The sequence below is a fragment of the Calliopsis andreniformis genome, unplaced genomic scaffold (assembly GCF_051401765.1).
Source record: "Calliopsis andreniformis isolate RMS-2024a unplaced genomic scaffold, iyCalAndr_principal scaffold0017, whole genome shotgun sequence".
Lineage (NCBI taxonomy): Eukaryota > Metazoa > Arthropoda > Insecta > Hymenoptera > Andrenidae > Calliopsis > Calliopsis andreniformis.
Window position 1 is genome coordinate 9,260,674 of NW_027480429.1, and position 15,925 is coordinate 9,276,598.

Consider the following 15,925-nt stretch of genomic DNA (forward strand, 5'->3'; position numbering starts at 1 on the left):
CTGTTCTATTTATTTTGTATTTTATGCTTCGGACGTTGACTTCTAAGGCCCTAACTATTCCATCAAGTGGAACAACGCCCTAGGGTGAAGCCTAGGTTGCCCGGCAAGTAGAAATGACCATAACTTTCACACTGGCAGCAATTATTCGTTTTATACGATGGAAAAACTGTTCTATTTATCTTGTATTTTATGCTTCGGGCGTTGACTTCTAAGGCCCTAGCTATTCGATCTGGTGGAGCAACGACCTCGAGTGAAGCGTAGGTTGCCCGGTACGTAGAAATGACCATCACTTTCAAACTGGTTGCAATTATTCCTGTTATATGATGGAAAAACTGTTGTATTTTTATTGCATTTTATGCTTCGGGCATTGACTTCTAAGGCCCTAACAATTCAGTCTGTTGGAGCAACGCCCTAGGGTGAAGCCTAGGTTGCCCGGCAAGTAGAAGTGACCATAACCTTCATACTGGTTGCAATTATTCGTTTTATATGATGGAAAAACTGTTGTATTTATATTGTATTTTATGCTTCGGGCATTGACTTCTAAGGCCCTAGCTATTCAATCTGTTGGAGCAACGCCCTAGGGTGAAGCCTAGGTTGCCCGGAAAGTAGAAATGACCATAACTTTCACACTGGTAGCAATTATTCGTTTTATACAATGGAAAAACTGTTCTATTTATTCTGTATTTTATGCTTCGGGCGTTGACTTCTAAGGCCCTAACTATTCTATCTGGTGGAGCAACGCCCTCGAGTGAAGCCTAGGTTGCCCGGTACGTATAAATGACCATCACTTTCAAATTGGTTGCAATTATTCCTGTTATATGATGGAAAAACTGTTGTATTTTTATTGCATTTTATGCTTCGGGCATTGACTTCTAAGGCCCTAACTATACAATCTGTTGGCGCAGCGCCCTAGGGTGAAGCCTAGGTTGCCCGGAAAGTAGAAATGACCATAACTTTCACACTGGCAGCAATTATTCGTTTTATACGATGGAAAAACTGTTCCATTTATCTTGTATTTTATGCTTCGGGCTTTGACTTCTAAAGCCCTAACTATTCGATCTGGTGGAGCAACGCCCTCGAGTGAAGCCTAGGTTGCCCGGCAAGTAGAAATGACCATAACTTTCGCACTGGCAGCAATTATTCGTTTTATACGATGGAAAAACTGTTCTATTTATCTTGTATTTTATGCTTCGGGCTTTGACTTCTAAAGCCCTAACTATTCGATCTGGTGGAGCAACGCCCTCGAGTGAAGCGTAGGTTGCCCGGTACGTAGAAATGACCATAACCTTCATACTGGTTGCAATTATTCGTTTTATATGATGGAAAAACTGTTGTATTTATATTGCATTTTATGCTTCGGGCATTGACTTCTAAGGCCCTAACTATTCAATCTGTTGGAGCAACGCCCTAGGGTGAAGCCTAGGTTGCTCGGAAAGTAGAAATGTCGATAAGTTTCATACTGGTTGCAATTATTCGTTTTATACGATGGAAAAACTGTTGTATTTATATTGTGTTTTATGCTTCTGGCGTTGACTTCTAAGGCACTATCTATTCGATCTAGTGGAGCAACGCCCTAGAGCGAAGCCTAGGTTGCCCGGAACGTAGAATTGGCCATCACTTTCAAACTGGTTGCAATTATTCATGTTATATGATGGAAACACTGTTGCATTTTTTTTGCATTTTATGGTTCGGGCGTTGACTTCTAAGGTCCTAACTATTCAATCTGTTGGAGCAACGCCCTAGGGTGAAGCCTAGGTTGCTCGGAAAGTAGAAATGTCGATAAGTTTCATACTGGTTGCAATTATTCGTTTTATACGATGGAAAAACTGTTGTATTTATATTGTGTTTTATGCTTCTGGCGTTGACTTCTAAGGCACTAACTACTCGATCTGGTGGAGCAACGCAATAGAGTGATGCCTAGGTTGCCCGGAACGTAGAAGTGGCCATCACTTTCAAACTGGTTCCAATTATTCCTGTTATATGGTGGAAACACTGTTGTATTTTTTTTGCATTTTATGGTTCCGACGTTGACTTCTAAGGCCCTAACTATTCAAACTGTTGGAGCAACGCCCTAGGGTGAAGCCTAGGTTGCTCTGAAAGTAGAAATGACCATAAGTTTCATACTGGTTGCAATTATTCGTTTTATACGATGGAAAAACTGTTGTATTTATATCGTATTTTATGCTTCTGGCGTTGACTTCTAAGGCACTATCTATTCGATCTAGTGGAGCAACGCCCTAGAGCGAAGCCTAGGTTGCCCGGAACGTAGAATTGGCCATCACTTTCAAACTGGTTGCAATTATTCCTGTTATATGATGGAAACACTGTTGCATTTTTTTTGCATTTTATGGTTCGGGCGTTGACGTCTAAGGTCCTAACTATTCAATCTGTTGGAGCAACGCCCTAGGGTGAAGCCTAGGTTGCTCGGAAAGTAGAAATGTCGATAAGTTTCATACTGGTTGCAATTATTCGTTTTATACGATGGAAAAACTGTTGTATTTATATTGTACTTTATGCTTCTGGCGTTGACTTCTAAGGCACTAACTACTCGATCTGGTGGAGCAACGCAATAGAGTGATGCCTAGGTTGCCCGGAACGTAGAATTGGCCATCACTTTCAAACTGGTTGCAATTATTCCTGTTATATGATGGAAACACTGTTGCATTTTTTTTGCATTTTATGGTTCGGGCGTTGACTTCTAAGGTCCTAACTATTCGATCTGTTGGAGCAACGCCCTAGGGTGAAGCCTAGGTTGCTCGGAAAGTAGAAATGTCGATAAGTTTCATACTGGTTGCAATTATTCGTTTTATACGATGGAAAAACTGTTGTATTTATATTGTGTTTTATGCTTCTGGCGTTGACTTCTAAGGCACTATCTATTCGATCTAGTGGAGCAACGCCCTAGAGCGAAGCCTAGGTTGCCCGGAACGTAGAATTGGCCATCACTTTCAAACTGGTTGCAATTATTCCTGTTATATGATGGAAACACTGTTGCATTTTTTTTGCATTTTATGGTTCGGGCGTTGACTTCTAAGGTCCTAACTATTCAATCTGTTGGAGCAACGCCCTAGGGTGAAGCCTAGGTTGCTCGGAAAGTAGAAATGTCGATAAGTTTCATACTGGTTGCAATTATTCGTTTTATACGATGGAAAAACTGTTGTATTTATATTGTGTTTTATGCTTCTGGCGTTGACTTCTAAGGCACTAACTACTCGATCTGGTGGAGCAACGCAATAGAGTGATGCCTAGGTTGCCCGGAACGTAGAATTGGCCATGACTTTCAAACTGGTTGCAATTATTCCTGTTATATGGTGGAAACACTGTTGTATTTTTTTTGCATTTTATGGTTCGGACGTTGACTTCTAAGGCCCTAACTATTCAAACTGTTGGAGCAACGCCCTAGGGTGAAGCCTAGGTTGCTCGGAAAGTAGAAATGACCATAAGTTTCATACTGGTTGCAATTATTCGTTTTATACGATGGAAAAACTGTTGTATTTATATCGTATTTTATGCTTCTGGCGTTGACTTCTAAGGCACTATCTATTCGATCTAGTGGAGCAACGCCCTAGAGCGAAGCCTAGGTTGCCCGGAACGTAGAATTGGCCATCACTTTCAAACTGGTTGCAATTATTCCTGTTATATGATGGAAACACTGTTGCATTTTTTTTGCATTTTATGGTTCGGGCGTTGACTTCTAAGGTCCTAACTATTCAATCTGTTGGAGCAACGCCCTAGGGTGAAGCCTAGGTTGCTCGGAAAGTAGAAATGTCGATAAGTTTCATACTGGTTGCAATTATTCGTTTTATACGATGGAAAAACTGTTGTATTTATATTGTACTTTATGCTTCTGGCGTTGACTTCTAAGGCACTAACTACTCGATCTGGTGGAGCAACGCAATAGAGTGATGCCTAGGTTGCCCGGAACGTAGAATTGGCCATCACTTTCAAACTGGTTGCAATTATTCCTGTTATATGATGGAAACACTGTTGCATTTTTTTTGCATTTTATGGTTCGGGCGTTGACTTCTAAGGTCCTAACTATTCAATCTGTTGGAGCAACGCCCTAGGGTGAAGCCTAGGTTGCTCGGAAAGTAGAAATGTCGATAAGTTTCATACTGGTTGCAATTATTCGTTTTATACGATGGAAAAACTGTTGTATTTATATTATGTTTTATGCTTCTGGCGTTGACTTCTAAGGCACTAACTACTCGATCTGGTGGCGCAACGCAATAGAGTGATGCCTAGGTTGCCCGGAACGTAGAATTGGCCATCACTTTCAAACTGGTTGCAATTATTCCTGTTATATGGTGGAAACACTGTTGTATTTTTTTTGCATTTTATGGTTCGGACGTTGACTTCTAAGGCCCTAACTATTCAAACTGTTGGAGCAACGCCCTAGGGTGAAGCCTAGGTTGCTCGGAAAGTAGAAATGTCCATAAGTTTCATACTGGTTGCAATTATTTGTTTTATACGATGGAAAAGCTGTTGTATTTATATCGTATTTTATGCTTCTGGCGTTGACTTCTTAGGCCGTAACTATTCGGTCTGGTGGAGCAACGCCCTAGAGTGAAGCCTAGGTTGCCCGGAACGTAGAATTGGCCATAACTTTCAAACTGGTTGCAATTATTCCTGTTATATGATGGAAACACTGTTGTATTTTTTTTGCATTTTATGGTTCGGACGTTGACTTCTAAGGCCCTAACTATTCAAACTGTTGGAGCAACGCCATAGGGTAAAGCCTAAGGTTGCTCGGAAAGTAGAAATGTCCATAAGATTCACACTGGTTGCAATTATTCGTTTTATACGATGGAAAAACTGTTGTATTTATATTGTCCTTTAAGATTCTGGCATTGACTTCTAAGGCACTAACTATTCGATCTGGTGGAGCAACGCAATAGAGTGAAGCCTAGGTTGCCCGGAACGTAGAATTGGCCATCACTTTCAAACTGGTTGCAATTATTCCTGTTATATGATGGAAGCACTGTTGGATTTTTTTTTCATTTTATGGTTCGGGCGTTGACTTCTAAGGCCCTAACTATTGAATCTGTTGGAGCAACGCCCTAGGGTGAAGCCTAGGTTGCTCGGAAAGTAGAAATGACCATAAGTTTCATACTGGTTGCAATTATTCGTTTTATACGATGGAAAAACTGTTGTATTTATATCGTATTTTATGCTTCTGGCGTTGACTTCTAAGGCACTATCTATTCGATCTAGTGGAGCAACGCCCTAGAGCGAAGCCTAGGTTGCCCGGAACGTAGAATTGGCCATCACTTTCAAACTGGTTGCAATTATTCCTGTTATATGATGGAAACACTGTTGCATTTTTTTTGCATTTTATGGTTCGGGCGTTGACTTCTAAGGTCCTAACTATTCAATCTGTTGTAGCAACGCCCTAGGGTGAAGCCTAGGTTGCTCGGAAAGTAGAAATGTCGATAAGTTTCATACTGGTTGCAATTATTCGTTTTATACGATGGAAAAGCTGTTGTATTTATATTGTACTTTATGCTTCTGGCGTTGACTTCTAAGGCACTAACTACTCGATCTGGTGGAGCAACGCAATAGAGTGATGCCTAGGTTGCCCGGAACGTAGAATTGGCCATCACTTTCAAACTGGTTGCAATTATTCCTGTTATATGATGGAAACACTGTTGTATTTTTTTTGCGTTTTATGGTTCGGGCGTTGACTTCTAAGGCCCTAACTATTTAATCTGTTGGAGCAACGCCCTAGGGTGAAGCCTAGCTTGCGCGGAAAGTAGAAATGTCCATAAGTTTCATACTGGTTGCAATTATTTGTTTTATACGATGGAAAAGCTGTTGTATTTATATCGTATTTTATGCTTCTGGCGTTGACTTCTTAGGCCGTAACTATTCGGTCTGGTGGAGCAACGCCCTAGAGTGAAGCCTAGGTTGCCCGGAACGTAGAATTGGCCATCACTTTCAAACTGGTTGCAATTATTCCTGTTATATGATGGAAACACTGTTGTATTTTTTTTGCATTTTATGGTTCGGACGTTGACTTCTAAGGCCCTAACTATTCAAACTGTTGGAGCAACGCCATAGGGTAAAGCCTAAGGTTGCTCGGAAAGTAGAAATGTCCATAAGATTCACACTGGTTGCAATTATTCGTTTTATACGATGGAAAAACTGTTGTATTTATATTGTCCTTTAAGATTCTGGCATTGACTTCTAAGGCACTAACTATTCGATCTGGTGGAGCAACGCAATAGAGTGAAGCCTAGGTTGCCCGGAACGTAGAATTGGCCATCACTTTCAAACTGGTTGCAATTATTCCTGTTATATGATGGAAGCACTGTTGGATTTTTTTTTCATTTTATGGTTCGGGCGTTGACTTCTAAGGCCCTAACTATTGAATCTGTTGGAGCAACGCCCTAGGGTGAAGCCTAGGTTGCTCGGAAAGTAGAAATGACCATAAGATTCATACTGGTTGCAATTATTCGTTTTATACGTTGGAAAAGCTGTTGCATATATATTGTATTTGATGCTTCTGGCGTTGACTTCTAAGGCACTAACTATTCGATCTGGTGGAGCAACGCCCTAGTGTGAAGTCTAGGTTGCCCGGAACGTAGAATTGGCCTACACTTTCAAACTGGTTGCAATTATTCCTGTTATATGATGGAAACACAGTTGTATTTTTATTGCATTTTATACTTCGGGTGTTGACATCTAAGGCCCTAACTACTCAATCTGTTGGAGCAACGCCCTAGGGTGATGCCTATGTTGCTCGGAAAGTAGAAATGACCATAAGTTTCATACTGGTCGCAATTATTCGTTTTATATGATGGAAAAACTGTTGTATTTATACTGTATTTTATGCCTCTGGCGTTCACTTCTAAGGCCGTAGCTATTAGATGTGGTGGAGCAACGCCCTAGAGTGACGCCTAGGGTGCTCGGAACGTAGAAATGACCATTACTTTCACACTGGTTGCAATTATTCGTTTTATACGATGGAAAAACTGTTGTATTTATATCGTATTTTATTCTTCTGGCGTTGACTTCTTAGGCCCTAACTATTCCATCAGGCGGAACAACGTCCTAGCGTGAAGCCTAGGTTGCCCGGAAAGTAGAAATGACCATAACTTTCACACTGGTAGCAATTATTCGTTTTATACAATGGAAAAACTGTTCTATTTATTTTGTATTTAATGCTTCGGGCGTTTGCTTCTAAGGCTCTAACTGTTTGATCTGGTGGAGCGACGCCCTAGAGTGAAACCTAGGTTGCCCGAAACGTAGAAATGACCACAACTTTCACACTGGTTGCTATTATTCGTTTTATACGATGGAAAAACTGTTATATTTAAATTGTATTTTACTCTTCTGGCGTTCACTTCTTAGGCCCGAACTATTCGATCTGGTGGAACAACGCCCTAGGGTGAAGCCTAGGTTGCCCGGAACGTAGAATTGACCATAAATTTTACACTGGTAGCAATTAATCGTTTTATACAATGGAAAAACTGTTCTATTTATTTTGTATTTTATGCTTCGGACGTTGACTTCTAAGGCCCTAACTATTCCATCAGGTGGAACAACGCCCTAGGGTGAAGCCTAGGTTGCCCGGCAAGTAGAAATGACCATAACTTTCACACTGGCAGCAATTATTCGTTTTATACGATGGAAAAACTGTTCTATTTATCTTGTATTTTATGCTTCGGGCGTTGACTTCTAAGGCCCTAGCTATTCGATCTGGTGGAGCAACGACCTCGAGTGAAACGTAGGTTGCCCGGTACGTAGAAATGACCATCACTTTCAAACTGGTTGCAATTATTCCTGTTATATGATGGAAAAACTGTTGTATTTTTATTGCATTTTATGCTTCGGGCATTGACTTCTAAGGACCTAACAATTCAGTCTGTTGGAGCAACGCCCTAGGGTGAAGCCTAGGTTGCCCGGCAAGTAGAAGTGACCATAACCTTCATACTGGTTGCAATTATTCGTTTTATATGATGGAAAAACTGTTGTATTTATATTGTATTTTATGCTTCGGGCATTGACTTCTAAGGCCCTAGCTATTCAATCTGTTGGAGCAACGCCCTAGGGTGAAGCCTAGGTTGCCCGGAAAGTAGAAATGACCATAACTTTCACACTGGTAGCAATTATTCGTTTTATACAATGGAAAAACTGTTGTATTTATTCTGTATTTTATGCTTCGGGCGTTGACTTCTAAGGCCCTAACTATTCTATCTGGTGGAGCAACGCCCTCGAGTGAAGCCTAGGTTGCCCGGTACGTATAAATGACCATCACTTTCAAATTGGTTGCAATTATTCCTGTTATATGATGGAAAAACTGTTGTATTTTTATTGCATTTTATGCTTCGGGCATTGACTTCTAAGGCCCTAACTATACAATCTGTTGGCGCAGCGCCCTAGGGTGAAGCCTAGGTTGCCCGGAAAGTAGAAATGACCATAACTTTCACACTGGCAGCAATTATTCGTTTTATACGATGGAAAAACTGTTCTATTTATCTTGTATTTTATGCTTCGGGCTTTGACTTCTAAAGCCCTAACTATTCGATCTGGTGGAGCAACGCCCTCGAGTGAAGCCTAGGTTGCCCGGCAAGTAGAAATGACCATAACTTTCGCACTGGCAGCAATTATTCGTTTTATACGATGGAAAAACTGTTCTATTTATCTTGTATTTTATGCTTCGGGCTTTGACTTCTAAAGCCCTAACTATTCGATCTGGTGGAGCAACGCCCTCGAGTGAAGCGTAGGTTGCCCGGTACGTAGAAATGACCATAACCTTCATACTGGTTGCAATTATTCGTTTTATATGATGGAAAAACTGTTGTATTTATATTGCATTTTATGCTTCGGGCATTGACTTCTAAGGCCCTAACTTTTCAATCTGTTGGAGCAACGCCCTAGGGTGAAGCCTAGGTTGCTCGGAAAGTAGAAATGTCGATAAGTTTCATACTGGTTGCAATTATTCGTTTTATACGATGGAAAAACTGTTGTATTTATATTGTGTTTTATGCTTCTAGCGTTGACTTCTAAGGCACTATCTATTCGATCTAGTGGAGCAACGCCCTAGAGCGAAGCCTAGGTTGCCCGGAACGTAGAATTGGCCATCACTTTCAAACTGGTTGCAATTATTCATGTTATATGATGGAAACACTGTTGCATTTTTTTTGCATTTTATGGTTCGGGCGTTGACTTCTAAGGTCCTAACTATTCAATCTGTTGGAGCAACGCCCTAGGGTGAAGCCTAGGTTGCTCGGAAAGTAGAAATGTCGATAAGTTTCATACTGGTTGCAATTATTCGTTTTATACGATGGAAAAACTGTTGTGTTTATATTGTGTTTTATGCTTCTGGCGTTGACTTCTAAGGCACTAACTACTCGATCTGGTGGAGCAACGCAATAGAGTGATGCCTAGGTTGCCCGGAACGTAGAATTGGCCATCACTTTCAAACTGGTTCCAATTATTCCTGTTATATGGTGGAAACACTGTTGTATTTTTTTTGCATTTTATGGTTCCGACGTTGACTTCTAAGGCCCTAACTATTCAAACTGTTGGAGCAACGCCCTAGGGTGAAGCCTAGGTTGCTCGGAAAGTAGAAATGACCATAAGTTTCATACTGGTTGCAATTATTCGTTTTATACGATGGAAAAACTGTTGTATTTATATCGTATTTTATGCTTCTGGCGTTGACTTCTAAGGCACTATCTATTCGATCTAGTGGAGCAACGCCCTAGAGCGAAGCCTAGGTTGCCCGGAACGTAGAATTGGCCATCACTTTCAAACTGGTTGCAATTATTCCTGTTATATGATGGAAACACTGTTGCATTTTTTTTGCGTTTTATGGTTCGGGCGTTGACTTCTAAGGCCCTAACTATTCAAACTGTTGGAGCAACGCCATAGGGTAAAGCCTAAGGTTGCTCGGAAAGTAGAAATGTCCATAAGATTCTCACTGGTTGCAATTATTCGTTTTATACGATGGAAAAACTGTTGTATTTATATTGTCCTTTAAGATTCTGGCATTGACCTCTAAGGCACTAACTATTCGATCTGGTGGAGCAACGCAATAGAGTGAAGCCTAGGTTGCCCGGAACGTAGAATTGGCCATCACTTTCAAACTGGTTGCAATTATTCCTGTTATATGATGGAAGCACTGTTGGATTTTTTTTTCATTTTATGGTTCGGGCGTTGACTTCTAAGGCCCTAACTATTCAATCTGTTGGAGCAACGCCCTAGGGTGAAGCCTAGGTTGCTCGGAAAGTAGAAATGACCATAAGATTCATACTGGTTGCAATTATTCGTTTTATACGTTGGAAAAGCTGTTGCATATATATTGTATTTGATGCTTCTGGCGTTGACTTCTAAGGCACTAACTATTCGATCTGGTGGAGCAACGCCCTAGTGTGAAGTCTAGGTTGCCCGGAACGTAGAATTGGCCAACACTTTCAAACTGGTTGCAATTATTCCTGTTATATGATGGAAACACAGTTGTATTTTTATTGCATTTTATACTTCGGGTGTTGACATCTAAGGCCCTAACTACTCAGTCTGTTGGAGCAACGCCCTAGGGTGATGCCTATGTTGCTCGGAAAGTAGAAATGACCATAAGTTTCATACTGGTTGCAATTATTCGTTTTATACGATGGAAAAGCTGTTGTATTTATATTGTATTTTATGCTTCTGGCGTTGACTTCTAATGCCCTAGCTGTTCGATCTAGTGGAGCAACGCCGTAGAGTGAAGCCTAGGTTGCCCAGAAGGTAGAATTGTCCATCACTTTCAAACTGGCTGCAATTATTCGTTTTATACGATGGAAAAACTGTTGTATTGATATTGTTTTTTATGCTTCTGGCGTTGACTTCTAATGCACTTACTATTCGATCTGGTGGAGCAACGCCCTAGAGTGAAGCCTGGGTTGCACGGACCGTAGAATTGGCCATCACTTTCAAACTGGTTGCAATTATTCCTGATATATGATGGAAACACAGTTGTATTTTTTTTGCATTTTATGGTTCGGGAGTTGACTTCTAAGGCCCTAACAATTCAATCTGTTGGAGCAACGCCCTAGGGTGAAGCCTAGGTTGCTCGGAAAGTAGAAATGAACATAAGTTTCATACTGGTTGCAATTATTCGTTTTATACGATGGAAAAACTGTTGTACTTATATTGTATTTTATGCTTCTAGCGTTGACTTCTAAGGCACTATCTATTCGATCTAGTGGAGCAACGCCCTAGAGCGAAGCGTAGGTTGCCCGGAACGTAGTATTGGCCATCACTTCCAAACTGGTTGCAATTATTCCTGTTATATGATGGAAACACTGTTGTATTTTTTTTGCATTTTATGGTTCGGGCGTTGACTTCTAAGGTCCTAACTACTCAATCTTGCGGAGCAACGACATAGGGTGAAGCCTAGGTTGCTCGGAAAGTAGAAATGACCATAAGCTTCATACTGGTTGCAATTATTCGTTTTATACGATGGAAAAACTGTTGTATTTATATCGTATTTTATGCTTCTGGCGTTGACTTCTAAGGCTCTATCTTTTCGATCTGGTGGAGCAACGCCCTAGAGCGAAGCCTAGGTTGCCCGGAACGTAGAATTGGCCATCACTTTCAAACTGGTTGCAATTACTCCTGTTATATGATGGAAATGCTGTTGTATTTTAACTGCATTTTATGCTTCGGGCGTTGACTTCTAAGGCCCTAACTATTCAATCTGATGGAGCAACGCCCTAGGGTGAAGCCTAGCTTGCTCGGAAAGTAGAAATGACCAGAAGTTTCATACTGGTTGCAATTATTCGTTTTATACGGTGGAAAAGCTGTTGTATTTATATCGTATTTTATGCTTCTGGCGTTGACTTCTTAGGCCGTAACTATTCGGTCTGGTGAAGCAACGCCCTAGAGTGAAGCCTAGGTTGCCCGGAACGTTGAATTGGCCATCACTTTCAAACTGGTTGCAATTATTCCTGTTATATGATGGAAACACTGTTGTATTTTTTTTGCATTTTATGGTTCGGACGTTGACTTCTAAGGCCCTAACTATTCAAACTGTTGGAGCAACGCCCTAGGGTAAAGCCTAGGTTGCTCGGAAAGTAGAAATGTCCATAAGATTCACACTGGTTGCAATTATTCGTTTTATACGATGGAAAAACTGTTGTATTTATATTGTCCTTTAAGATTCTGGCATTGACTTCTAAGGCACTAACTATTCGATCTGGCGGAGCAACGCAATAGAGTGAAGCCTAGGTTGCCCGGAACGTAGAATTGGCCATCACTTTCAAACTGGTTGCAATTATTCCTGTTATATGATGGAAACACAGTTGTATTTTTATAGCATTTTATGCTTCGGGTGTTGACATCTAAGGCCGTAACTACTCAATCTGTTGGAGCAACGCCCTAGGGTGAAGCCTAGGTTGCTCGGAAAGTAGAAATGAACATAAGTTTCATACTGGTTGCAATTATTCGTTTTATACGATGGAAAAACTGTTGTACTTATATTGTATTTTATGCTTCTAGCGTTGACTTCTAAGGCACTATCTATTCGATCTAGTGGAGCAACGCCCTAGAGCGAAGCGTAGGTTGCCCGGAACGTAGTATTGGCCATCACTTCCAAACTGGTTGCAATTATTCCTGTTATATGATGGAAACACTGTTGTATTTTTTTTGCATTTTATGGTTCGGGCGTTGACTTCTAAGGTCCTAACTACTCAATCTTGTGGAGCAACGACATAGGGTGAAGCCTAGGTTGCTCGGAAAGTAGAAATGACCATAAGCTTCATACTGGTTGCAATTATTCGTTTTATACGATGGAAAAACTGTTGTATTTATATCGTATTTTATGCTTCTGGCGTTGACTTCTAAGGCTCTATCTTTTCGATCTGGTGGAGCAACGCCCTAGAGCGAAGCCTAGGTTGCCCGGAACGTAGAATTGGCCATCACTTTCAAACTGGTTGCAATTACTCCTGTTATATGATGGAAATGCTGTTGTATTTTAACTGCATTTTATGCTTCGGGCGTTGACTTCTAAGGCCCTAACTATTCAATCTGTTGGAGCAACGCCCTAGGGTGAAGCCTAGGTTGCTCGGAAAGTAGAAATGACCAGAAGTTTCATACTGGTTGCAATTATTCGTTTTATACGGTGGAAAAGCTGTTGTATTTATATCGTATTTTATGCTTCTGGCGTTGACTTCTAAGGCACTATCTATTCGATCTAGTGGAGCAACGCCCTAGAGCGAAGCCTAGGTTGCCCGGAACGTAGAATTGGCCATCACTTTCAAACTGGTTGCAATTATTCCTGTTACATGATGGAAACACTGTTGCATTTTTTTTGCATTTTATGGTTCGGGCGTTGACTTCTAAGGTCCTAACTATTCAATTTGTTGGAGCAACGCCCTAGGGTGAAGCCTAGGTTGCTCGGAAAGTAGAAATGTCGATAAGTTTCATACTGGTTGCAATTATTCGTTTTATACGATGCAAAAACTTATGTATTTATATTGTATTTTATGCTTCTGGCGTTGACTTCTAAGGCACTAACTATTCGATCTGGTGGAGCAACGCAATAGAGTGATGCATAGGTTGCCCGGAACGTAGAATTGGCCATCACTTTCAAACTGGTTGCAATTATTCCTGTTGAATGATGGAAACACTGTTGTATTTTTTTTGCGTTTTATGGTTCGGTCGTTGACTTCTAAGGCCCTAACTATTCAATCTGTTGGAGCAACGCCCTAGGGTGAAGCCTAGCTTGCTCGGAAAGTAGAAATGTCCATAAGTTTCATACTGGTTGCAATTATTTGTTTTATACGATGGAAAAGCTGTTGTATTTTTATCGTATTTTATGCTTCTGGCGTTGACTTCTAAGGCTCTATCTTTTCAATCTGGTGGAGCAACGCCCTAGAGCGAAGCCTAGGTTGCCCGGAACGTAGAATTGGCCCTCACTTTCAAACTGGTTGCAATTACTCCTGTTATATGATGGAAACGCTGTTGTATTTTAATTGCATTTTATGCTTAGGGCGTTGACTTCTAAGGCCCTAGCTATTCAATCTGATGGAGCAACGCCCTAGGGTGAAGCCTAGCTTGCTCGGAAAGTAGAAATGACCAGAAGTTTCATACTGGTTGCAATTTTTCGTTTTATACGGTGGAAAAGCTGTTGTATTTATATCGTATTTTATGCTTCTGGCGTTGACTTCTTAGGCCGTAACTATTCGGTCTGGTGAAGCGACGCCCTAGAGTGAAGCCTAGGTTGCCCGGAACGTAGAATTGGCCATCACTTTCAAACTGGTTGCAATTATTCCTGTTATATGATGGAAACACAGTTGTATTTTTATAGCATTTTATGCTTCGGGTGTTGACATCTAAGGCCCTAACTACTCAATCTGTTGGAGCAACGCCCTAGGGTGATGCCTAGGTTGCTCGGAAAGTAGAAATGACCAGAAGTTTCATACTGGTTGCAATTATTCGTTTTATACGATCGAAAAACTGGTGTATTTATATTGTATTTTATGCTTCTGGCGTTGACTTCTTAGGCCGTAACTATTCGGTCTGGTGAAGCAACGCCCTAGAGTGAAGCCTAGGTTGCCCGGAACGTAGAATTGGCCATCACTTTCAAACTGGTTGCAATTATTCCTGTTATATGATGGAAACACTGTTGTATTTTTTTTGCATTTTATGGTTCGGACGTTTACTTCTAAGGCCCTAACTATTCAAACTGTTGGAGCAACGCCCTAGGGTAAAGCCTAGGTTGCTCGGAAAGTAGAAATGTCCATAAGATTCACACTGGTTGCAATTATTCGTTTTATACGATGGAAAAACTGTTGTATTTATATTGTCCTTTAAGATTCTGGCATTGACTTCTAAGGCACAAACTATTCGATCTGGTGGAGCAACGCAATAGAGTGAAGCCTAGGTTGCCCGGAACGTAGAATTGGCCATCACTTTCAAACTGGTTGCAATTATTCCTGTTATATGATGGAAACACAGTTGTATTTTTATAGCATTTTATGCTTCGGGTGTTGACATCTAAGGCCGTAACTACACAATCTGTTGGAGCAACGCCCTAGGGTGAAGCCTAGGTTGCTCGGAAAGTAGAAATGACCATAAGATTCATACTGGTTGCAATTATTCGTTTTATACGATGGAAAAACTGGTGTATTTATATTGTATTTTATGCTTCTGGCGTTGACTTCTAATGCCCTAGCTGTTCGATCTAGTGGAGCAACGCCGTAGAGTGAAGCCTAGGTTGCCCAGAAGGTAGAATTGGCCATCACTTTCAAACTGGTTGCAATTATTCGTTTTATACGATGGAAAAACTGTTGTATTTATATTGTTTTTTATGCTTCTGGCGTTGACTTCTAATACACTTACTATTCGATCTGGTGGAGCAACGCCCTAGAGTGAAGCCTGGGTTGCACGGACCGTAGAATTGGCCATCACTTTCAAATTGGTTGCAATTATTCCTGTTATATGATGGAAACACAGTTGTATTTTTATTGCATTTTATACTTCGGGTGTTGACATCTAAGGCCCTAACTACTCAATCTGTTGGAGCAACGCCCTAGGGTGATGCCTAGGTTGCTCGGAAAGTAGAAATGACCATAAGATTCATACTGGTTGCAATTATTCGTTTTATACGTTGGAAAAGCTGTTGCATATATATTGTATTTGATGCTTCTGGCGTTGACTTCTAAGGCACTAACTATTCGATCTGGTGGAGCAACGCCCTAGTGTGAAGTCTAGGTTGCCCGGAACGTAGAATTGGCCAACACTTTCAAACTGGTTGCAATTATTCCTGTTATATGATGGAAACACAGTTGTATTTTTATTGCATTTTATACTTCGGGTGTTGACATCTAAGGCCCTAACTACTCAATCTGTTGGAGCAACGCCCTAGGGTGATGCCTAGGTTGCTCGGAAAGTAGAAATGACCATAAGTTTCATACTGGTTGCAATTATTCGTTTT